The following is a 24,532-nucleotide window of genomic DNA, read 5'->3' as shown; positions in this document are numbered from 1 at the left end:
TCAACTGGTGTAGATCTTTGCCTCCTGTTTCGAGGTCTGTGGTGAGCTGTGAGTCCAAGAGCTGATTTGACGTGATGGTGAAAACACAATTGAACCTTTTTGCAGCAGGATGGATGGATAGAACCAAAGCACAGCACGGCTGGCACCAGCAAGTTAATTAAAATGCATCCCTGGAATATGTTGATTGGATTGTTCTTCTAATATTGTGGTAGTAATTCTGATGTCTGAGTACTGAACAAGCAACAAGTACTGAACACCAGATTTGGAGTCAATTTTCTATCTCTAATGTAGCAAAGAGATTTTTAAGAATTGTGTTTTTCTCTCATGGTTGAGGAATGTGTTCTTCACGGGCTGAATCTTCATATCACTTTGTTTTTGTAGAAGAGCAGTTTCAGCAGCAGATGATTTTCCTTGCCCTCCTTTTCATTTTTCTTTTCTGTATTATTGCCTGGCAGGTTAACCTTTTCAAATTGGGTGCTGCAAAATGTTGCTACTAAGGATAGTTGGTGTCAAAACAGGTTCTTTTCTTGCTTTGATTTCAAAGATTGAAAGATGAAAGGTTTCTAATGAAGTTACAGAATTGCATGTCACTGGGACCTTGACTTCTTCCCTGCTTGTATCCAGAAAAACAGATTAGGGCCAGTTGAACTGCTGCCATATTATGTAGAGATCAGGAGTGGCCACCACAAGTGCTATGCAATTCTTGGGAATGGGATTTTTGTTAGAAATTATTTTTGCTTTGACAATGCAAGCTTCTCATACCCATCTGCATTTGTGTTCTATTAATCATGGGGTTTTGTATTAACCATGGGCTTCAGTTTCCTGTCTTTTTATCACTTCTTCACATACCAGTTTTATACACTTGCTGGCTTGTTCCTTCTGACTTCAAATGGTATCTCTTGGGCACATAACTTCATATTACTGTGAACAGCGAAAAGAACATTTTTTGGTCTGTCTTGATTTGATGGAGTGATTGCTGTGGAAGGACTGGGAGGTTTTGTGGTTGAAGATGAAAGAAGTTGAGCAGCCTTGGCAAGTAAGTGTGCCAGTTTACAAGGTGAATCTACAGAAACCCGCGTGCTTCAGCTGGAATATGCAATCTTTGAGGCTGCTGCTGTCGGGGTGCCTTTTTTCTGTTGCTTTGGGAACCCATATTCTACACAGCATCATCTGTCAGAACTCCATTTCACTTTTACACTCCCTCTGTTTTCCCACTTGTGAATGATGGTTTTCTCCATGCCTTTAACATGGGGAATTCTCGGTGATCAAAGTAAGACATATTCCATAATGTTTTATGTTTCCTCTTGGAGTTTTTTCTAGTTTTCAAATAATTACCTTTTGTTTCTATCTGGGGGCCAAATGCATTTGCAGTTTCAGTGGGTTTTTTTTCCCAATTTCTAATCTTACTCGGGCAATAGATAAGACGGAAAAATCCCCTAGTTTCATGGCAAAGATTCTGTGTTATTCCCTACCTTTAAATGAATTAAAATATGGTTCTATTGCTCTCTGTTTCATTTCTTAACTTCATTTGGTAGAGTTTAGAAATCTCTTACCATGAACTAGGTAGTGCAGAGTGCCTGCCTTGCTGTGTTGAACTCCTGGGTGAGCATGCCAGGCTTAGTTTAGAGATTTGCTTTTCAACATCCCTTATTCCTTGTGCAATCTATCATTTGGTTTGTTTGTAGTTGTGTTGGAAGATAAAGAGGAGGGGGATCACCCTGGAAAATTTGTCATCTGAACTGAATTTGTACCCTTTAGCCCAACAGTGAGTGCTCCTTCATTTTCTCAAGGCATGAAGGACACCGGGAGTTCCTCCCAGACTCTTCTTTTGGGACAGCAGTCCTTTCTGTTTGGCTCCATCAAATGCTCTGCACAGTAGTGCTGGAGCTCTGCAGGGCAGGGGCATTCCATGAGCGTGAATAATAAATAACTCCTGTACCTTGAACTGTTTCCAAGTTAACCCAGCAGAAGGAATTGTTTCCCCAATTCTGAGTCTAATGGCGCTGCTGACAAATTTTGCAGTTTCAGAGCAGCAGTGCAAGATGTGTAAGGGGCGTGTGTGGAGGGAGAGCAGAAGCTTGTAACACTGGACCTTTGTCCCGTGGGCAGCTGTGCGGTTTTAAGCGGGAATGTTCCGGAGGGACCTGGAATTTAAGAACTATTTGGAAGATTTGTAGGTTTGTTGCTGTAGGTGTGAAGGGTGGGGACAAGTCTTCTACAGTCCCGGAGCAATGATTAGGTAAGGGAGTGGGAGAGCCTCTGAAGATGGTGTTGCTGTTGCATATGATTTTTCTGGAGCCCAGCTGATGCCCACAGGATTTGTTATGACTAGCAGGATTGCAACTAAACAGAATGCAGTAATTTTTCTTGTAATTTAGTGAAGCATCTTTTGATCCATGATGAGCTGAAGGCTCACTGCACAAGGCTGAAAGGAAATGGCATGCTGTCAAGAGATTTTGGTCTTTGCGACTTCATGAAGGTGGATAGGACATAATTCCTTAGCTCATTGGAGCTGCAGAGTTTAGTTTAATCTCTTCTGTTTCTAAGCAGTGCTAAAAGGTGTTACTTCCCTCAATTTTGATGGCAGCAGAGAGTCAGCTAATGAATATGGATCTAGGTAAGGTTTGTGGAACAAAATCAAACCCAATTGTCTGAAAAGCTGTTAGACAACCCTACAGTCAGTGTCAACAGAGAAGGAATAAATACAAAGAACTAAATACAGATATATATATATATATATATAAACCCCCCAGAAATCTATGAAGCAGAACTGATAGCTGCCATAGCCCAGGCAGCCTCTGGATCTAATTGCCTGCCTGAATTCAGCCCTTGCCTGGATCCCAGGGGAGCCGTCTCTGGATTTCTCTCCCAGCTTTCCAGGGATGATCCTGCTCCTTTCCTGGTGCCCCAGAGTCCTGCAAACCCCCCTCCTGGGGCCATCCTGATGCCTGCCGGGGCCTTTAGGGTCCCCCCTAAAGTGCAGACAGGGTTTGACTCCAAGCTTCCTTGGAAGGTGGAGGCAGGTGAACATTGGCCACCTTCTTCTTTCCCACTGCCCTCCGTACTCTTGCAAACCCTGCTGGGGCACTCGGGCTCTCCATTGCAGGCAGTCTGGAGCTGCCATGCAAACCCATCTCTCAAGGAGTCCCCTCTCAGGTGCAACATCAAGAAAATGACACAGCAACATGTAGAAAACGTGAACTTTATTCACTTGACTACTTGTAAAATCTACACAACAACGTTACTAGAAGACTATGGGGTAAGAATCTTAAGCCTAAAAAACTTCAATACTTGAACTGTTTAGAACTGAACACTAAGGGAAAGGTCAACTTCTTGGGGGAAACGTGGTGGGGAATCCAACAATGAACAACAGGGGTGTGGCTAACTTCTACGGTGGGGAACGTCGCAGTGCCTGGGCTGGGCACTGGTCACCCGTTCCCCGTAACGTTGTGTAGATGGAGTGCGACGCTGGAGGTCAGAGCTGCGGGGAGGTGCGGAGTCTTCTCCCAGTGCCCTCTTTTGCCGCCGTCTTGGTTGTTGGTCTCCTCGGCTGAGAGCTGTAGCGAAGGTGCAGCCGCATCAGGTCACGGTTTTGCCTCAGCAGCTGCACCAACTCTTCTGCACAGCCGAGTCTTGGATGGCGGCGGGGCCCTGCAGGGCCCGAAGGGCTCTGGAGATTCCGCTGCAAGGCAAAGCACAGGGATCCCCATGGAAGAGGCAGAGGGGCAGAGCGGGGCCGGCACCTCTGGGGCTGCCTTTGGCCTGGGAGACAGAGACTCGGGCTCAGTTGGGCTGGGCTGCCCCGGGGAAGAGGCTGCAGCAGGAAGAGCTCTGGCCGCCTCTGCTTGGTGCTGTCCATGGGGCTCAGCCCCTGGGCCGGATTGCCCAGCCAGGAGCTCAGGCCCCTTCTGCCGCAGGGCATTGGCCAAAGGGTGCCCAAGAGGCCCTCAAGGTCTGCCCCATCCCACCTGCCTGACCCCCCACCCCCGCCTCACCTCTCCCCAGCGTCTCTGAATTCTTCTTCCCAGCGACCATCCCATGGACATTCCTATGATGAGCAGGTCAATCAGCAGGAATGTCCTGGCCGCCCACCGGATGCGCTCGGGGTCCGTCTCCTCCAGGTCGCAATCCTCCAGAAACACAGGAGAGGTATCCGTGCTCTGCTCAGGTTTGCTGGACGGGTCGAGGGGATGGGCCAAGAGCAGCAGCACGTAAAGCTGCAGCAGGGAGGAAGAGCCGTGAGCAGCCATAGTGCTCTGGCAGCAGCACAAAGGCTCTGGGTGTCTCTCTGCAAGCAGCTCTGCCTGGGCTCTGGGGCACAGCAACAGCTGGGGACAGTTGCCAGCCACCGTGCCGTCCCCAGAGGCTGTGATGTCACAGAAGCACAGAAGGCACTGGCTGCAGAGAGCCCTGAGAAGAGAATGTTGAGTCCAAGCTGTGAGCCATGGCGGCAAGCATGGCCAGCAGAGCGGGGCCCGAGCGCTGCGGCCTGGCTTGCCTTGCACACCTGCCACAAGGATGACTCCAGCAGCAGCCCCCTGTCAGGCCATTGCAGTATCTGATGGCCCTTTCTGGGCACAAGTTCTTCCCAATGCCCAGCATAAACCTCCCTTAGCACAGCTTCCAAGCCTTGTTGGCATCTGCTCTCTCTTGTCCTTGCCCATCTGGCTGGCGCTGCCGTGTTGCTCCCTGGCCTGTCTGTGGGAGAAGAGGCTGTGCCAATGAGTGCTGCTCAACTTTGAGGCCATTCAAAGGAGTATTGGATTGTGCCTGCTGTGGGAAGGAAGATGCGTGCACATGGCCATTTCCCATAGGTTTTCCCCCAGATTTTCATGAACAGCTGTCCTAGTGAATGTCAAGTCTGTTTTAGTGAGTATTTGAGGGGTTCCAGAACACAATGCCATCTCAGGGAAATTCTGCTGGTTTAGTTCTACTGAGGTTTGGAGATGAGTTGCAAATCCTGAAAATGTTCTCCTTGCCGAGGTAGTAATTTCACCGTTTAGACTGTGGGGATATTGATTGCTCAATGTTGAGGACCTCGTGTAACTTTCAGCAGCAGAAATTTTCAACATCCAGTGATTGTCCTTGAGACAAAACCATTTTAAAATTTTTTTTTTCCTGTGGACAGGAATTGCTTCTGTGTTACTTCCCATCATCCATTAAAAATGTGATGCCTGGAAAAAGTGCCAAGTGCTGTGTGATTTCCTTGGTCGTGTTCTTTGGAATGGCTTCCCCCCCATTTTCTGAAGCTGGCCAGAGAAAGGTAATAGATGGGTGAGAAGTTGTGAAAGGTCAACTGGTGTAGATCTTTGCCTCCTGTTTCGAGGTCTGTGGTGAGCTGTGAGTCCAAGAGCTGATTTGACGTGATGGTGAAAACACAATTGAACCTTTTTGCAGCAGGATGGATGGATAGAACCAAAGCACAGCACGGCTGGCACCAGCAAGTTAATTAAAATGCATCCCTGGAATATGTTGATTGGATTGTTCTTCTAATATTGTGGTAGTAATTCTGATGTCTGAGTACTGAACAAGCAACAAGTACTGAACACCAGATTTGGAGTCAATTTTCTATCTCTAATGTAGCAAAGAGATTTTTAAGAATTGTGTTTTTCTCTCATGGTTGAGGAATGTGTTCTTCACGGGCTGAATCTTCATATCACTTTGTTTTTGTAGAAGAGCAGTTTCAGCAGCAGATGATTTTCCTTGCCCTCCTTTTCATTTTTCTTTTCTGTATTATTGCCTGGCAGGTTAACCTTTTCAAATTGGGTGCTGCAAAATGTTGCTACTAAGGATAGTTGGTGTCAAAACAGGTTCTTTTCTTGCTTTGATTTCAAAGATTGAAAGATGAAAGGTTTCTAATGAAGTTACAGAATTGCATGTCACTGGGACCTTGACTTCTTCCCTGCTTGTATCCAGAAAAACAGATTAGGGCCAGTTGAACTGCTGCCATATTATGTAGAGATCAGGAGTGGCCACCACAAGTGCTATGCAATTCTTGGGAATGGGATTTTTGTTAGAAATTATTTTTGCTTTGACAATGCAAGCTTCTCATACCCATCTGCATTTGTGTTCTATTAATCATGGGGTTTTGTATTAACCATGGGCTTCAGTTTCCTGTCTTTTTATCACTTCTTCACATACCAGTTTTATACACTTGCTGGCTTGTTCCTTCTGACTTCAAATGGTATCTCTTGGGCACATAACTTCATATTACTGTGAACAGCGAAAAGAACATTTTTTGGTCTGTCTTGATTTGATGGAGTGATTGCTGTGGAAGGACTGGGAGGTTTTGTGGTTGAAGATGAAAGAAGTTGAGCAGCCTTGGCAAGTAAGTGTGCCAGTTTACAAGGTGAATCTACAGAAACCCGCGTGCTTCAGCTGGAATATGCAATCTTTGAGGCTGCTGCTGTCGGGGTGCCTTTTTTCTGTTGCTTTGGGAACCCATATTCTACACAGCATCATCTGTCAGAACTCCATTTCACTTTTACACTCCCTCTGTTTTCCCACTTGTGAATGATGGTTTTCTCCATGCCTTTAACATGGGGAATTCTCGGTGATCAAAATAAGACATATTCCATAATGTTTTATGTTTCCTCTTGGAGTTTTTTCTAGTTTTCAAATAATTACCTTTTGTTTCTATCCGGGGGCCAAATGCATTTGCAGTTTCAGTGGGGTTTTTTTCCCAATTTCTAATCTTACTCGGGCAATAGATAAGACGGAAAAATCCCCTAGTTTCATGGCAAAGATTCTGTGTTATTCCCTACCTTTAAATGAATTAAAATATGGTTCTATTGCTCTCTGTTTCATTTCTTAACTTCATTTGGTAGAGTTTAGAAATCTCTTACCATGAACTAGGTAGTGCAGAGTGCCTGCCTTGCTGTGTTGAACTCCTGGGTGAGCATGCCAGGCTTAGTTTAGAGATTTGCTTTTCAACATCCCTTATTCCTTGTGCAATCTATCATTTGGTTTGTTTGTAGTTGTGTTGGAAGATAAAGAGGAGGGGGATCACCCTGGAAAATTTGTCATCTGAACTGAATTTGTACCCTTTAGCCCAACAGTGAGTGCTCCTTCATTTTCTCAAGGCATGAAGGACACCGGGAGTTCCTCCCAGACTCTTCTTTTGGGACAGCAGTCCTTTCTGTTTGGCTCCATCAAATGCTCTGCACAGTAGTGCTGGAGCTCTGCAGGGCAGGGGCATTCCATGAGCGTGAATAATAAATAACTCCTGTACCTTGAACTGTTTCCAAGTTAACCCAGCAGAAGGAATTGTTTCCCCAATTCTGAGTCTAATGGCGCTGCTGACAAATTTTGCAGTTTCAGAGCAGCAGTGCAAGATGTGTAAGGGGCGTGTGTGGAGGGAGAGCAGAAGCTTGTAACACTGGACCTTTGTCCCGTGGGCAGCTGTGCGGTTTTAAGCGGGAATGTTCCGGAGGGACCTGGAATTTAAGAACTATTTGGAAGATTTGTAGGTTTGTTGCTGTAGGTGTGAAGGGTGGGGACAAGTCTTCTACAGTCCCGGAGCAATGATTAGGTAAGGGAGTGGGAGAGCCTCTGAAGATGGTGTTGCTGTTGCATATGATTTTTCTGGAGCCCAGCTGATGCCCACAGGATTTGTTATGACTAGCAGGATTGCAACTAAACAGAATGCAGTAATTTTTCTTGTAATTTAGTGAAGCATCTTTTGATCCATGATGAGCTGAAGGCTCACTGCACAAGGCTGAAAGGAAATGGCATGCTGTCAAGAGATTTTGGTCTTTGCGACTTCATGAAGGTGGATAGGACATAATTCCTTAGCTCATTGGAGCTGCAGAGTTTAGTTTAATCTCTTCTGTTTCTAAGCAGTGCTAAAAGGTGTTACTTCCCTCAATTTTGATGGCAGCAGAGAGTCAGCTAATGAATATGGATCTAGGTAAGGTTTGTGGAACAAAATCAAACCCAATTGTCTGAAAAGCTGTTAGACAACCCTACAGTCAGTGTCAACAGAGAAGGAATAAATACAAAGAACTAAATACAGATATATATATATATATATATAAACCCCCCAGAAATCTATGAAGCAGAACTGATAGCTGCCATAGCCCAGGCAGCCTCTGGATCTAATTGCCTGCCTGAATTCAGCCCTTGCCTGGATCCCAGGGGAGCCGTCTCTGGATTTCTCTCCCAGCTTTCCAGGGATGATCCTGCTCCTTTCCTGGTGCCCCAGAGTCCTGCAAACCCCCCTCCTGGGGCCATCCTGATGCCTGCCGGGGCCTTTAGGGTCCCCCCTAAAGTGCAGACAGGGTTTGACTCCAAGCTTCCTTGGAAGGTGGAGGCAGGTGAACATTGGCCACCTTCTTCTTTCCCGCTGCCCTCCGTACTCTTGCAAACCCTGCTGGGGCACTCGGGCTCTCCATTGCAGGCAGTCTGGAGCTGCCATGCAAACCCATCTCTCAAGGAGTCCCCTCTCAGGTGCAACATCAAGAAAATGACACAGCAACATGTAGAAAACGTGAACTTTATTCACTTGACTACTTGTAAAATCTACACAACAACGTTACTAGAAGACTATGGGGTAAGAATCTTAAGCCTAAAAAACTTCAATACTTGAACTGTTTAGAACTGAACACTAAGGGAAAGGTCAACTTCTTGGGGGAAACGTGGTGGGGAATCCAACAATGAACAACAGGGGTGTGGCTAACTTCTACGGTGGGGAACGTCGCAGTGCCTGGGCTGGGCACTGGTCACCCGTTCCCCGTAACGTTGTGTAGATGGAGTGCGACGCTGGAGGTCAGAGCTGCGGGGAGGTGCGGAGTCTTCTCCCAGTGCCCTCTTTTGCCGCCGTCTTGGTTGTTGGTCTCCTCGGCTGAGAGCTGTAGCGAAGGTGCAGCCGCATCAGGTCACGGTTTTGCCTCAGCAGCTGCACCAACTCTTCTGCACAGCCGAGTCTTGGATGGCGGCGGGGCCCTGCAGGGCCCGAAGGTCTCTGGAGATTCCGCTGCAAGGCAAAGCACAGGGATCCCCATGGAAGAGGCAGAGGGGCAGAGCGGGGCCGGCACCTCTGGGGCTGCCTTTGGCCTGGGAGACAGAGACTCGGGCTCAGTTGGGCTGGGCTGCCCCGGGGAAGAGGCTGCAGCAGGCAGAGCTCTGGCCGCCTCTGCTTGGTGCTGTCCATGGGGCTCAGCCCCTGGGCCGGATTGCCCAGCCAGGAGCTCAGGCCCCTTCTGCCGCAGGGCATTGGCCAAAGGGTGCCCAAGAGGCCCTCAAGGTCTGCCCCATCCCACCTGCCTGACCCCCCACCCCCGCCTCACCTCTCCCCAGCGTCTCTGAATTCTTCTTCCCAGCGACCATCCCATGGACATTCCTATGATGAGCAGGTCAATCAGCAGGAATGTCCTGGCCGCCCACCGGATGCGCTCGGGGTCCGTCTCCTCCAGGTCGCAATCCTCCAGAAACACAGGAGAGGTATCCGTGCTCTGCTCAGGTTTGCTGGACGGGTCGAGGGGATGGGCCAAGAGCAGCAGCACGTAAAGCTGCAGCAGGGAGGAAGAGCCGTGAGCAGCCATAGTGCTCTGGCAGCAGCACAAAGGCTCTGGGTGTCTCTCTGCAAGCAGCTCTGCCTGGGCTCTGGGGCGCAGCAACAGCTGGGGACAGTTGCCAGCCACCGTGCCGTCCCCAGAGGCTGTGATGTCACAGAAGCACAGAAGGCACTGGCTGCAGAGAGCCCTGAGAAGAGAATGTTGAGTCCAAGCTGTGAGCCATGGCGGCAAGCATGGCCAGCAGAGCGGGGCCCGAGCGCTGCGGCCTGGCTTGCCTTGCACACCTGCCACAAGGATGACTCCAGCAGCAGCCCCCTGTCAGGCCATTGCAGTATCTGATGGCCCTTTCTGGGCACAAGTTCTTCCCAATGCCCAGCGTAAACCTCCCTTGGCACAGCTTCCAAGCCTTGTTGGCATCTGCTCTCTCTTGTCCTTGCCCATCTGGCTGGCGCTGCCGTGTTGCTCCCTGGCCTGTCTGTGGGAGAAGAGGCTGTGCCAATGAGTGCTGCTCAACTTTGAGGCCATTCAAAGGAGTATTGGATTGTGCCTGCTGTGGGAAGGAAGATGCGTGCACATGGCCATTTCCCATAGGTTTTCCCCCAGATTTTCATGAACAGCTGTCCTAGTGAAAGTCAAGTCTGTTTTAGTGAGTATTTGAGGGGTTCCAGAACACAATGCCATCTCAGGGAAATTCTGCTGGTTTAGTTCTACTGAGGTTTGGAGATGAGTTGCAAATCCTGAAAATGTTCTCCTTGCCGAGGTAGTAATTTCACCGTTTAGACTGTGGGGATATTGATTGCTCAATGTTGAGGACCTCGTGTAACTTTCAGCAGCAGAAATTTTCAACATCCAGCGATTGTCCTTGAGACAAAACCATTTTAAAATTTTTTTTTTCCTGTGGACAGGAATTGCTTCTGTGTTACTTCCCATCATCCATTAAAAATGTGATGCCTGGAAAAAGTGCCAAGTGCTGTGTGATTTCCTTGGTCGTGTTCTTTGGAATGGCTTCCCCCCCATTTTCTGAAGCTGGCCAGAGAAAGGTAATAGATGGGTGAGAAGTTGTGAAAGGCCAACTGGTGTAGATCTTTGCCTCCTGTTTCGAGGTCTGTGGTGAGCTGTGAGTCCAAGAGCTGATTTGACGTGATGGTGAAAACACAATTGAACCTTTTTGCAGCAGGATGGATGGATAGAACCAAAGCACAGCACGGCTGGCACCAGCAAGTTAATTAAAATGCATCCCTGGAATATGTTGATTGGATTGTTCTTCTAATATTGTGGTAGTAATTCTGATGTCTGAGTACTGAACAAGCAACAAGTACTGAACACCAGATTTGGAGTCAATTTTCTATCTCTAATGTAGCAAAGAGATTTTTAAGAATTGTGTTTTTCTCTCATGGTTGAGGAATGTGTTCTTCACGGGCTGAATCTTCATATCACTTTGTTTTTGTAGAAGAGCAGTTTCAGCAGCAGATGATTTTCCTTGCCCTCCTTTTCATTTTTCTTTTCTGTATTATTGCCTGGCAGGTTAACCTTTTCAAATTGGGTGCTGCAAAATGTTGCTACTAAGGATAGTTGGTGTCAAAACAGGTTCTTTTCTTGCTTTGATTTCAAAGATTGAAAGATGAAAGGTTTCTAATGAAGTTACAGAATTGCATGTCACTGGGACCTTGACTTCTTCCCTGCTTGTATCCAGAAAAACAGATTAGGGCCAGTTGAACTGCTGCCATATTATGTAGAGATCAGGAGTGGCCACCACAAGTGCTATGCAATTCTTGGGAATGGGATTTTTGTTAGAAATTATTTTTGCTTTGACAATGCAAGCTTCTCATACCCATCTGCATTTGTGTTCTATTAATCATGGGGTTTTGTATTAACCATGGGCTTCAGTTTCCTGTCTTTTTATCACTTCTTCACATACCAGTTTTATACACTTGCTGGCTTGTTCCTTCTGACTTCAAATGGTATCTCTTGGGCACATAACTTCATATTACTGTGAACAGCGAAAAGAACATTTTTTGGTCTGTCTTGATTTGATGGAGTGATTGCTGTGGAAGGACTGGGAGGTTTTGTGGTTGAAGATGAAAGAAGTTGAGCAGCCTTGGCAAGTAAGTGTGCCAGTTTACAAGGTGAATCTACAGAAACCCGCGTGCTTCAGCTGGAATATGCAATCTTTGAGGCTGCTGCTGTCGGGGTGCCTTTTTTCTGTTGCTTTGGGAACCCATATTCTACACAGCATCATCTGTCAGAACTCCATTTCACTTTTACACTCCCTCTGTTTTCCCACTTGTGAATGATGGTTTTCTCCATGCCTTTAACATGGGGAATTCTCGGTGATCAAAATAAGACATATTCCATAATGTTTTATGTTTCCTCTTGGAGTTTTTTCTAGTTTTCAAATAATTACCTTTTGTTTCTATCCGGGGGCCAAATGCATTTGCAGTTTCAGTGGGTTTTTTTTCCCAATTTCTAATCTTACTCGGGCAATAGATAAGACGGAAAAATCCCCTAGTTTCATGGCAAAGATTCTGTGTTATTCCCTACCTTTAAATGAATTAAAATATGGTTCTATTGCTCTCTGTTTCATTTCTTAACTTCATTTGGTAGAGTTTAGAAATCTCTTACCATGAACTAGGTAGTGCAGAGTGCCTGCCTTGCTGTGTTGAACTCCTGGGTGAGCATGCCAGGCTTAGTTTAGAGATTTGCTTTTCAACATCCCTTATTCCTTGTGCAATCTATCATTTGGTTTGTTTGTAGTTGTGTTGGAAGATAAAGAGGAGGGGGATCACCCTGGAAAATTTGTCATCTGAACTGAATTTGTACCCTTTAGCCCAACAGTGAGTGCTCCTTCATTTTCTCAAGGCATGAAGGACACCGGGAGTTCCTCCCAGACTCTTCTTTTGGGACAGCAGTCCTTTCTGTTTGGCTCCATCAAATGCTCTGCACAGTAGTGCTGGAGCTCTGCAGGGCAGGGGCATTCCATGAGCGTGAATAATAAATAACTCCTGTACCTTGAACTGTTTCCAAGTTAACCCAGCAGAAGGAATTGTTTCCCCAATTCTGAGTCTAATGGCGCTGCTGACAAATTTTGCAGTTTCAGAGCAGCAGTGCAAGATGTGTAAGGGGCGTGTGTGGAGGGAGAGCAGAAGCTTGTAACACTGGACCTTTGTCCCGTGGGCAGCTGTGCGGTTTTAAGCGGGAATGTTCCGGAGGGACCTGGAATTTAAGAACTATTTGGAAGATTTGTAGGTTTGTTGCTGTAGGTGTGAAGGGTGGGGACAAGTCTTCTACAGTCCCGGAGCAATGATTAGGTAAGGGAGTGGGAGAGCCTCTGAAGATGGTGTTGCTGTTGCATATGATTTTTCTGGAGCCCAGCTGATGCCCACAGGATTTGTTATGACTAGCAGGATTGCAACTAAACAGAATGCAGTAATTTTTCTTGTAATTTAGTGAAGCATCTTTTGATCCATGATGAGCTGAAGGCTCACTGCACAAGGCTGAAAGGAAATGGCATGCTGTCAAGAGATTTTGGTCTTTGCGACTTCATGAAGGTGGATAGGACATAATTCCTTAGCTCATTGGAGCTGCAGAGTTTAGTTTAATCTCTTCTGTTTCTAAGCAGTGCTAAAAGGTGTTACTTCCCTCAATTTTGATGGCAGCAGAGAGTCAGCTAATGAATATGGATCTAGGTAAGGTTTGTGGAACAAAATCAAACCCAATTGTCTGAAAAGCTGTTAGACAACCCTACAGTCAGTGTCAACAGAGAAGGAATAAATACAAAGAACTAAATACAGATATATATATATATATATATAAACCCCCCAGAAATCTATGAAGCAGAACTGATAGCTGCCATAGCCCAGGCAGCCTCTGGATCTAATTGCCTGCCTGAATTCAGCCCTTGCCTGGATCCCAGGGGAGCCGTCTCTGGATTTCTCTCCCAGCTTTCCAGGGATGATCCTGCTCCTTTCCTGGTGCCCCAGAGTCCTGCAAACCCCCCTCCTGGGGCCATCCTGATGCCTGCCGGGGCCTTTAGGGTCCCCCCTAAAGTGCAGACAGGGTTTGACTCCAAGCTTCCTTGGAAGGTGGAGGCAGGTGAACATTGCCCACCTTCTTCTTTCCCGCTGCCCTCCGTACTCTTGCAAACCCTGCTGGGGCACTCGGGCTCTCCATTGCAGGCAGTCTGGAGCTGCCATGCAAACCCATCTCTCAAGGAGTCCCCTCTCAGGTGCAACATCAAGAAAATGACACAGCAACATGTAGAAAACGTGAACTTTATTCACTTGACTACTTGTAAAATCTACACAACAACGTTACTAGAAGACTATGGGGTAAGAATCTTAAGCCTAAAAAACTTCAATACTTGAACTGTTTAGAACTGAACACTAAGGGAAAGGTCAACTTCTTGGGGGAAACGTGGTGGGGAATCCAACAATGAACAAGAGGGGTGTGGCTAACTTCTACGGTGGGGAACGTCGCAGTGCCTGGGCTGGGCACTGGTCACCCGTTCCCCGTAACGTTGTGTAGATGGAGTGCGACGCTGGAGGTCAGAGCTGCGGGGAGGTGCGGAGTCTTCTCCCAGTGCCCTCTTTTGCCGCCGTCTTGGTTGTTGGTCTCCTCGGCTGAGAGCTGTAGCGAAGGTGCAGCCGCATCAGGTCACGGTTTTGCCTCAGCAGCTGCACCAACTCTTCTGCACAGCCGAGTCTTAGATGGCGGTGGGGCCCTGCAGGGCCCGAAGGGCTCTGGAGATTCCGCTGCAAGGCAAAGCACAGGGATCCCCATGGAAGAGGCAGAGGGGCAGAGCGGGGCCGGCACCTCTGGGGCTGCCTTTGGCCTGGGAGACAGAGACTCGGGCTCAGTTGGGCTGGGCTGCCCCGGGGAAGAGACTGCAGCAGGAAGAGCTCTGGCCGCCTCTGCTTGGTGCTGTCCATGGGGCTCAGCCCCTGGGCCGGATTGCCCAGCCAGGAGCTCAGGCCCCTTCTGCTGCAGGGCATTGGCCAAAGGGTGCCCAAGAGGCCCTCAAGGTCTGCCCCATCCTGCCTGCCTGACCCCCCACCCCCGCCTCACCTCTCCCCAGCGTCTCTGAATTCTTCTTCCGAGCGACCATCCCATGGACATTCCTATGATGAGCAGGTCAATCAGCAGGAATGTCCTGGCCGCCCACCGGATGCGCTCGGGGTCCGTCTCCTCCAGGTCGCAATCCTCCAGAAACACAGGAGAGGTATCCGTGCTCTGCTCAGGTTTGCTGGACGGGTCGAGGGAATGGGCCAAGAGCAGCAGCACGTAAAGCTGCAGCAGGGAGGAAGAGCCGTGAGCAGCCATAGTGCTCTGGCAGCAGCACAAAGGCTCTGGGTGTCTCTCTGCAAGCAGCTCTGCCTGGGCTCTGGGGCGCAGCAACAGCTGGGGACAGTTGCCAGCCACCGTGCCGTCCCCAGAGGCTGTGATGTCACAGAAGCACAGAAGGCACTGGCTGCAGAGAGCCCTGAGAAGAGAATGTTGAGTCCAAGCTGTGAGCCATGGCGGCAAGCATGGCCAGCAGAGCGGGGCCCGAGCGCTGCGGCCTGGCTTGCCTTGCACACCTGCCACAAGGATGACTCCAGCAGCAGCCCCCTGTCAGGCCATTGCAGTATCTGATGGCCCTTTCTGGGCCCAATGCCCAGCGTAAACCTCCCTTGGCACAGCTTCCAAGCCTTGTTGGCATCTGCTCTCTCTTGTCCTTGCCCATCTGGCTGGCGCTGCCGTGTTGCTCCCTGGCCTGTCTGTGGGAGAAGAGGCTGTGCCAATGAGTGCTGCTCAACTTTGAGGCCATTCAAAGGAGTATTGGATTGTGCCTGCTGTGGGAAGGAAGATGCGTGCACATGGCCATTTCCCATAGGTTTTCCCCCAGATTTTCATGAACAGCTGTCCTAGTGAATGTCAAGTCTGTTTTAGTGAGTATTTGAGGGGTTCCAGAACACAATGCCATCTCAGGGAAATTCTGCTGGTTTAGTTCTACTGAGGTTTGGAGATGAGTTGCAAATCCTGAAAATGTTCTCCTTGCCGAGGTAGTAATTTCACCGTTTAGACTGTGGGGATATTGATTGCTCAATGTTGAGGACCTCGTGTAACTTTCAGCAGCAGAAATTTTCAACATCCAGTGATTGTCCTTGAGACAAAACCATTTTAAAATTTTTTTTTTCCTGTGGACAGGAATTGCTTCTGTGTTACTTCCCATCATCCATTAAAAATGTGATGCCTGGAAAAAGTGCCAAGTGCTGTGTGATTTCCTTGGTCGTGTTCTTTGGAATGGCTTCCCCCCCATTTTCTGAAGCTGGCCAGAGAAAGGTAATAGATGGGTGAGAAGTTGTGAAAGGTCAACTGGTGTAGATCTTTGCCTCCTGTTTCGAGGTCTGTGGTGAGCTGTGAGTCCAAGAGCTGATTTGACGTGATGGTGAAAACACAATTGAACCTTTTTGCAGCAGGATGGATGGATAGAACCAAAGCACAGCACGGCTGGCACCAGCAAGTTAATTAAAATGCATCCCTGGAATATGTTGATTGGATTGTTCTTCTAATATTGTGGTAGTAATTCTGATGTCTGAGTACTGAACAAGCAACAAGTACTGAACACCAGATTTGGAGTCAATTTTCTATCTCTAATGTAGCAAAGAGATTTTTAAGAATTGTGTTTTTCTCTCATGGTTGAGGAATGTGTTCTTCACGGGCTGAATCTTCATATCACTTTGTTTTTGTAGAAGAGCAGTTTCAGCAGCAGATGATTTTCCTTGCCCTCCTTTTCATTTTTCTTTTCTGTATTATTGCCTGGCAGGTTAACCTTTTCAAATTGGGTGCTGCAAAATGTTGCTACTAAGGATAGTTGGTGTCAAAACAGGTTCTTTTCTTGCTTTGATTTCAAAGATTGAAAGATGAAAGGTTTCTAATGAAGTTACAGAATTGCATGTCACTGGGACCTTGACTTCTTCCCTGCTTGTATCCAGAAAAACAGATTAGGGCCAGTTGAACTGCTGCCATATTATGTAGAGATCAGGAGTGGCCACCACAAGTGCTATGCAATTCTTGGGAATGGGATTTTTGTTAGAAATTATTTTTGCTTTGACAATGCAAGCTTCTCATACCCATCTGCATTTGTGTTCTATTAATCATGGGGTTTTGTATTAACCATGGGCTTCAGTTTCCTGTCTTTTTATCACTTCTTCACATACCAGTTTTATACACTTGCTGGCTTGTTCCTTCTGACTTCAAATGGTATCTCTTGGGCACATAACTTCATATTACTGTGAACAGCGAAAAGAACATTTTTTGGTCTGTCTTGATTTGATGGAGTGATTGCTGTGGAAGGACTGGGAGGTTTTGTGGTTGAAGATGAAAGAAGTTGAGCAGCCTTGGCAAGTAAGTGTGCCAGTTTACAAGGTGAATCTACAGAAACCCGCGTGCTTCAGCTGGAATATGCAATCTTTGAGGCTGCTGCTGTCGGGGTGCCTTTTTTCTGTTGCTTTGGGAACCCATATTCTACACAGCATCATCTGTCAGAACTCCATTTCACTTTTACACTCCCTCTGTTTTCCCACTTGTGAATGATGGTTTTCTCCATGCCTTTAACATGGGGAATTCTCGGTGATCAAAATAAGACATATTCCATAATGTTTTATGTTTCCTCTTGGAGTTTTTTCTAGTTTTCAAATAATTACCTTTTGTTTCTATCCGGGGGCCAAATGCATTTGCAGTTTCAGTGGGTTTTTTTTCCCAATTTCTAATCTTACTCGGGCAATAGATAAGACGGAAAAATCCCCTAGTTTCATGGCAAAGATTCTGTGTTATTCCCTACCTTTAAATGAATTAAAATATGGTTCTATTGCTCTCTGTTTCATTTCTTAACTTCATTTGGTAGAGTTTAGAAATCTCTTACCATGAACTAGGTAGTGCAGAGTGCCTGCCTTGCTGTGTTGAACTCCTGGGTGAGCATGCCAGGCTTAGTTTAGAGATTTGCTTTTCAACATCCCTTATTCCTTGTGCAATCTATCATTTGGTTTGTTTGTAGTTGTGTTGGAAGATAAAGAGGAGGGGGATCACCCTGGAAAATTTGTCATCTGAACTGAATTTGTACCCTTTAGCCCAACAGTGAGTGCTCCTTCATTTTCTCAAGGCATGAAGGACACCGGGAGTTCCTCCCAGACTCTTCTTTTGGGACAGCAGTCCTTTCTGTTTGGCTCCATCAAATGCTCTGCACAGTAGTGCTGGAGCTCTGCAGGGCAGGGGCATTCCATGAGCGTGAATAATAAATAACTCCTGTACCTTGAACTGTTTCCAAGTTAACCCAGCAGAAGGAATTGTTTCCCCAATTCTGAGTCTAATGGCGCTGCTGACAAATTTTGCAGTTTCAGAGCAGCAGTGCAAGATGTGTAAGGGGCGTGTGTGGAGGGAGAGCAGAAGCTTGTAACACTGGACCTTTGTCCCGTGGGCAGCTGTGCGGTTTTAAGCGGGAATGTTCCGGAGGGACCTGGAATTTAAGAACTATTTGGAAGATTTGTAGGTTTGTTGCTGTAGGTGTGAAGGGTGGGGACAAGTCTTCTACAGTCCCGGAGCAATGATTAGGTAAGGGAGTGGGAGAGCCTCTGAAGATGGTGTTGCTGTTGCATATGATTTTTCTGGAGCCCAGCTGATGCCCACAGGATTTGTTATGACTAGCAGGATTGCAACTAAACAGAATGCAGTAATTTTTCTTGTAATTTAGTGAAGCATCTTTTGATCCATGATGAGCTGAAGGCTCACTGCACAAGGCTGAAAGGAAATGGCATGCTGTCAAGAGATTTTGGTCTTTGCGACTTCATGAAGGTGGATAGGACATAATTCCTTAGCTCATTGGAGCTGCAGAGTTTAGTTTAATCTCTTCTGTTTCTAAGCAGTGCTAAAAGGTGTTACTTCCCTCAATTTTGATGGCAGCAGAGAGTCAGCTAATGAATATGGATCTAGGTAAGGTTTGTGGAACAAAATCAAACCCAATTGTCTGAAAAGCTGTTAGACAACCCTACAGTCAGTGTCAACAGAGAAGGAATAAATACAAAGAACTAAATACAGATATATATATATATATATAAACCCCCCAGAAATCTATGAAGCAGAACTGATAGCTGCCATAGCCCAGGCAGCCTCTGGATCTAATTGCCTGCCTGAATTCAGCCCTTGCCTGGATCCCAGGGGAGCCGTCTCTGGATTTCTCTCCCAGCTTTCCAGGGATGATCCTGCTCCTTTCCTGGTGCCCCAGAGTCCTGCAAACCCCCCTCCTGGGGCCATCCTGATGCCTGCCGGGGCCTTTAGGGTCCCCCCTAAAGTGCAGACAGGGTTTGACTCCAAGCTTCCTTGGAAGGTGGAGGCAGGTGAACATTGGCCACCTTCTTCTTTCCCGCTGCCCTCCGTACTCTTGCAAACCCTGCTGGGGCACTCGGGCTCTCCATTGCAGGCAGTCTGGAGCTGCCATGCAAACCCATCTCTCAAGGAGTCCCCTCTCAGGTGCAACATCAAGAAAATGACACAGCAACATGTAGAAAACGTGAACTTTATTCACTTGACTACTTGTAAAATCTACACAACAACGTTACTAGAAGACTATGGGGTAAGAATCTTAAGCCTAAAAAACTTCAATACTTGAACTGTTTAGAACTGAACACTAAGGGAAAGGTCAACTTCTTGGGGGAAACGTGGTGGGGAATCCAACAATGAACAACAGGGGTGTGGCTAACTTCTACGGTGGGGAACGTCGCAGTGCCTGGGCTGGGCACTGGTCACCCGTTCCCCGTAACGTTGTGTAGATGGAGTGCGACGCTGGAGGTCAGAGCTGCGGGGAGGTGCGGAGTCTTCTCCCAGTGCCCTCTTTTGCCGCCGTCTTGGTTGTTGGTCTCCTCGGCTGAGAGCTGTAGCGAAGGTGCAGCCGCATCAGGTCACGGTTTTGCCTCAGCAGCTGCACCAACTCTTCTGCACAGCCGAGTCTTAGATGGCGGTGGGGCCCTGCAGGGCCCGAAGGGCTCTGGAGATTCCGCTGCAAGGCAAAGCACAGGGATCCCCATGGAAGAGGCAGAGGGGCAGAGCGGGGCCGGCACCTCTGGGGCTGCCTTTGGCCTGGGAGACAGAGACTCGGGCTCAGTTGGGTTGGGCTGCCCCGGGGAAGAGGCTGCAGCAGGCAGAGCTCTGGCCGCCTCTGCTTGGTGCTGTCCATGGGGCTCAGCCCCTGGGCCGGATTGCCCAGCCAGGAGCTCAGGCCCCTTCTGCCGCAGGGCATTGGCCAAAGGGTGCCCAAGAGGCCCTCAAGGTCTGCCCCATCCCACCTGCCTGACCCCCCACCCCCGCCTCACCTCTCCCCAGCGTCTCTGAATTCTTCTTCCCAGCGACCATCCCATGGACATTCCTATGATGAGCAGGTCAATCAGCAGGAATGTCCTGGCCGCCCACCGGATGCGCTCGGGGTCCGTCTCCTCCAGGTCGCAATCCTCCAGAAACACAGGAGAGGTATCCGTGCTCTGCTCAGGTTTGCTGGACGGGTCGAGGGGATGGGCCAAGAGCAGCAGCACGTAAAGCTGCAGCAGCGAGGAAGAGCCGTGAGCAGCCATAGTGCTCTGGCAGCAGCACAAAGGCTCTGGGTGTCTCTCTGCAAGCAGCTCTGCCTGGGCTCTGGGGCGCAGCAACAGCTGGGGACAGTTGCCAGCCACCGTGCCGTCCCCAGAGGCTGTGATGTCACAGAAGCACAGAAGGCACTGGCTGCAGAGAGCCCTGAGAAGAGAATGTTGAGTCCAAGCTGTGAGCCATGGCGGCAAGCATGGCCAGCAGAGCGGGGCCCGAGCGCTGCGGCCTGGCTTGCCTTGCACACCTGCCACAAGGATGACTCCAGCAGCAGCCCCCTGTCAGGCCATTGCAGTATCTGATGGCCCTTTCTGGGCACAAGTTCTTCCCAATGCCCAGCGTAAACCTCCCTTGGCACAGCTTCCAAGCCTTGTTGGCATCTGCTCTCTCTTGTCCTTGCCCATCTGGCTGGCGCTGCCGTGTTGCTCCCTGGCCTGTCTGTGGGAGAAGAGGCTGTGCCAATGAGTGCTGCTCAACTTTGAGGCCATTCAAAGGAGTATTGGATTGTGCCTGCTGTGGGAAGGAAGATGCGTGCACATGGCCATTTCCCATAGGTTTTCCCCCAGATTTTCATGAACAGCTGTCCTAGTGAAAGTCAAGTCTGTTTTAGTGAGTATTTGAGGGGTTCCAGAACACAATGCCATCTCAGGGAAATTCTGCTGGTTTAGTTCTACTGAGGTTTGGAGATGAGTTGCAAATCCTGAAAATGTTCTCCTTGCCGAGGTAGTAATTTCACCGTTTAGACTGTGGGGATATTGATTGCTCAATGTTGAGGACCTCGTGTAACTTTCAGCAGCAGAAATTTTCAACATCCAGTGATTGTCCTTGAGACAAAACCATTTTAAAATTTTTTTTTTCCTGTGGACAGGAATTGCTTCTGTGTTACTTCCCATCATCCATTAAAAATGTGATGCCTGGAAAAAGTGCCAAGTGCTGTGTGATTTCCTTGGTCGTGTTCTTTGGAATGGCTTCCCCCCCATTTTCTGAAGCTGGCCAGAGAAAGGTAATAGATGGGTGAGAAGTTGTGAAAGGCCAACTGGTGTAGATCTTTGCCTCCTGTTTCGAGGTCTGTGGTGAGCTGTGAGTCCAAGAGCTGATTTGACGTGATGGTGAAAACACAATTGAACCTTTTTGCAGCAGGATGGATGGATAGAACCAAAGCACAGCACGGCTGGCACCAGCAAGTTAATTAAAATGCATCCCTGGAATATGTTGATTGGATTGTTCTTCTAATATTGTGGTAGTAATTCTGATGTCTGAGTACTGAACAAGCAACAAGTACTGAACACCAGATTTGGAGTCAATTTTCTATCTCTAATGTAGCAAAGAGATTTTTAAGAATTGTGTTTTTCTCTCATGGTTGAGGAATGTGTTCTTCACGGGCTGAATCTTCATATCACTTTGTTTTTGTAGAAGAGCAGTTTCAGCAGCAGATGATTTTCCTTGCCCTCCTTTTCATTTTTCTTTTCTGTATTATTGCCTGGCAGGTTAACCTTTTCAAATTGGGTGCTGCAAAATGTTGCTACTAAGGATAGTTGGTGTCAAAACAGGTTCTTTTCTTGCTTTGATTTCAAAGATTGAAAGATGAAAGGTTTCTAATGAAGTTACAGAATTGCATGTCACTGGGACCTTGACTTCTTCCCTGCTTGTATCCAGAAAAACAGATTAGGGCCAGTTGAACTGCTGCCATATTATGTAGAGATCAGGAGTGGCCACCACAAGTGCTATGCAATTCTTGGGAATGGGATTTTTGTTAGAAATTATTTTTGCTTTGACAATGCAAGCTTCTCATACCCATCTGCATTTGTGTTCTATTAATCATGGGGTTTTGTATTAACCATGGGCTTCAGTTTCCTGTCTTTTTATCACTTCTTCACATACCAGTTTTATACACTTGCTGGCTTGTTCCTTCTGACTTCAAATGGTATCTCTTGGGCACATAACTTCATATTACTGTGAACAGCGAAAAGAACATTTTTTGGTCTGTCTTGATTTGATGGAGTGATTGCTGTGGAAGGACTGGGAGGTTTTGTGGTTGAAGATGAAAGAAGTTGAGCAGCCTTGGCAAGTAAGTGTGCCAGTTTACAAGGTGAATCTACAGAAACCCGCGTGCTTCAGCTGGAATATGCAATCTTTGAGGCTGCTGCTGTCGGGGTGCCTTTTTTCTGTTGCTTTGGGAACCCATATTCTACACAGCATCATCTGTCAGAACTCCATTTCACTTTTACACTCCCTCTGTTTTCCCACTTGTGAATGATGGTTTTCTCCATGCCTTTAACATGGGGAATTCTCGGTGATCAAAATAAGACATATTCCATAATGTTTTATGTTTCCTCTTGGAGTTTTTTCTAGTTTTCAAATAATTACCTTTTGTTTCTATCCGGGGGCCAAATGCATTTGCAGTTTCAGTGGGTTTTTTTTCCCAATTTCTAATCTTACTCGGGCAATAGATAAGACGGAAAAATCCCCTAGTTTCATGGCAAAGATTCTGTGTTATTCCCTACCTTTAAATGAATTAAAATATGGTTCTATTGCTCTCTGTTTCATTTCTTAACTTCATTTGGTAGAGTTTAGAAATCTCTTACCATGAACTAGGTAGTGCAGAGTGCCTGCCTTGCTGTGTTGAACTCCTGGGTGAGCATGCCAGGCTTAGTTTAGAGATTTGCTTTTCAACATCCCTTATTCCTTGTGCAATCTATCATTTGGTTTGTTTGTAGTTGTGTTGGAAGATAAAGAGGAGGGGGATCACCCTGGAAAATTTGTCATCTGAACTGAATTTGTACCCTTTAGCCCAACAGTGAGTGCTCCTTCATTTTCTCAAGGCATGAAGGACACCGGGAGTTCCTCCCAGACTCTTCTTTTGGGACAGCAGTCCTTTCTGTTTGGCTCCATCAAATGCTCTGCACAGTAGTGCTGGAGCTCTGCAGGGCAGGGGCATTCCATGAGCGTGAATAATAAATAACTCCTGTACCTTGAACTGTTTCCAAGTTAACCCAGCAGAAGGAATTGTTTCCCCAATTCTGAGTCTAATGGCGCTGCTGACAAATTTTGCAGTTTCAGAGCAGCAGTGCAAGATGTGTAAGGGGCGTGTGTGGAGGGAGAGCAGAAGCTTGTAACACTGGACCTTTGTCCCGTGGGCAGCTGTGCGGTTTTAAGCGGGAATGTTCCGGAGGGACCTGGAATTTAAGAACTATTTGGAAGATTTGTAGGTTTGTTGCTGTAGGTGTGAAGGGTGGGGACAAGTCTTCTACAGTCCCGGAGCAATGATTAGGTAAGGGAGTGGGAGAGCCTCTGAAGATGGTGTTGCTGTTGCATATGATTTTTCTGGAGCCCAGCTGATGCCCACAGGATTTGTTATGACTAGCAGGATTGCAACTAAACAGAATGCAGTAATTTTTCTTGTAATTTAGTGAAGCATCTTTTGATCCATGATGAGCTGAAGGCTCACTGCACAAGGCTGAAAGGAAATGGCATGCTGTCAAGAGATTTTGGTCTTTGCGACTTCATGAAGGTGGATAGGACATAATTCCTTAGCTCATTGGAGCTGCAGAGTTTAGTTTAATCTCTTCTGTTTCTAAGCAGTGCTAAAAGGTGTTACTTCCCTCAATTTTGATGGCAGCAGAGAGTCAGCTAATGAATATGGATCTAGGTAAGGTTTGTGGAACAAAATCAAACCCAATTGTCTGAAAAGCTGTTAGACAACCCTACAGTCAGTGTCAACAGAGAAGGAATAAATACAAAGAACTAAATACAGATATATATATATATATATATATATATAAACCCCCCAGAAATCTATGAAGCAGAACTGATAGCTGCCATAGCCCAGGCAGCCTCTGGATCTAATTGCCTGCCTGAATTCAGCCCTTGCCTGGATCCCAGGGGAGCCGTCTCTGGATTTCTCTCCCAGCTTTCCAGGGATGATCCTGCTCCTTTCCTGGTGCCCCAGAGTCCTGCAAACCCCCCTCCTGGGGCCATCCTGATGCCTGCCGGGGCCTTTAGGGTCCCCCCTAAAGTGCAGACAGGGTTTGACTCCAAGCTTCCTTGGAAGGTGGAGGCAGGTGAACATTGCCCACCTTCTTCTTTCCCGCTGCCCTCCGTACTCTTGCAAACCCTGCTGGGGCACTCGGGCTCTCCATTGCAGGCAGTCTGGAGCTGCCATGCAAACCCATCTCTCAAGGAGTCCCCTCTCAGGTGCAACATCAAGAAAATGACACAGCAACATGTAGAAAACGTGAACTTTATTCACTTGACTACTTGTAAAATCTACACAACAACGTTACTAGAAGACTATGGGGTAAGAATCTTAAGCCTAAAAAACTTCAATACTTGAACTGTTTAGAACTGAACACTAAGGGAAAGGTCAACTTCTTGGGGGAAACGTGGTGGGGAATCCAACAATGAACAAG

Source organism: Poecile atricapillus, chromosome 37 (genome assembly GCF_030490865.1).
Source record: "Poecile atricapillus isolate bPoeAtr1 chromosome 37, bPoeAtr1.hap1, whole genome shotgun sequence".
Classification (NCBI taxonomy): domain Eukaryota; kingdom Metazoa; phylum Chordata; class Aves; order Passeriformes; family Paridae; genus Poecile; species Poecile atricapillus.
The sequence above is the reverse complement of the archived record's forward strand: the minus strand, read 5'-3'. Positions refer to the sequence as shown.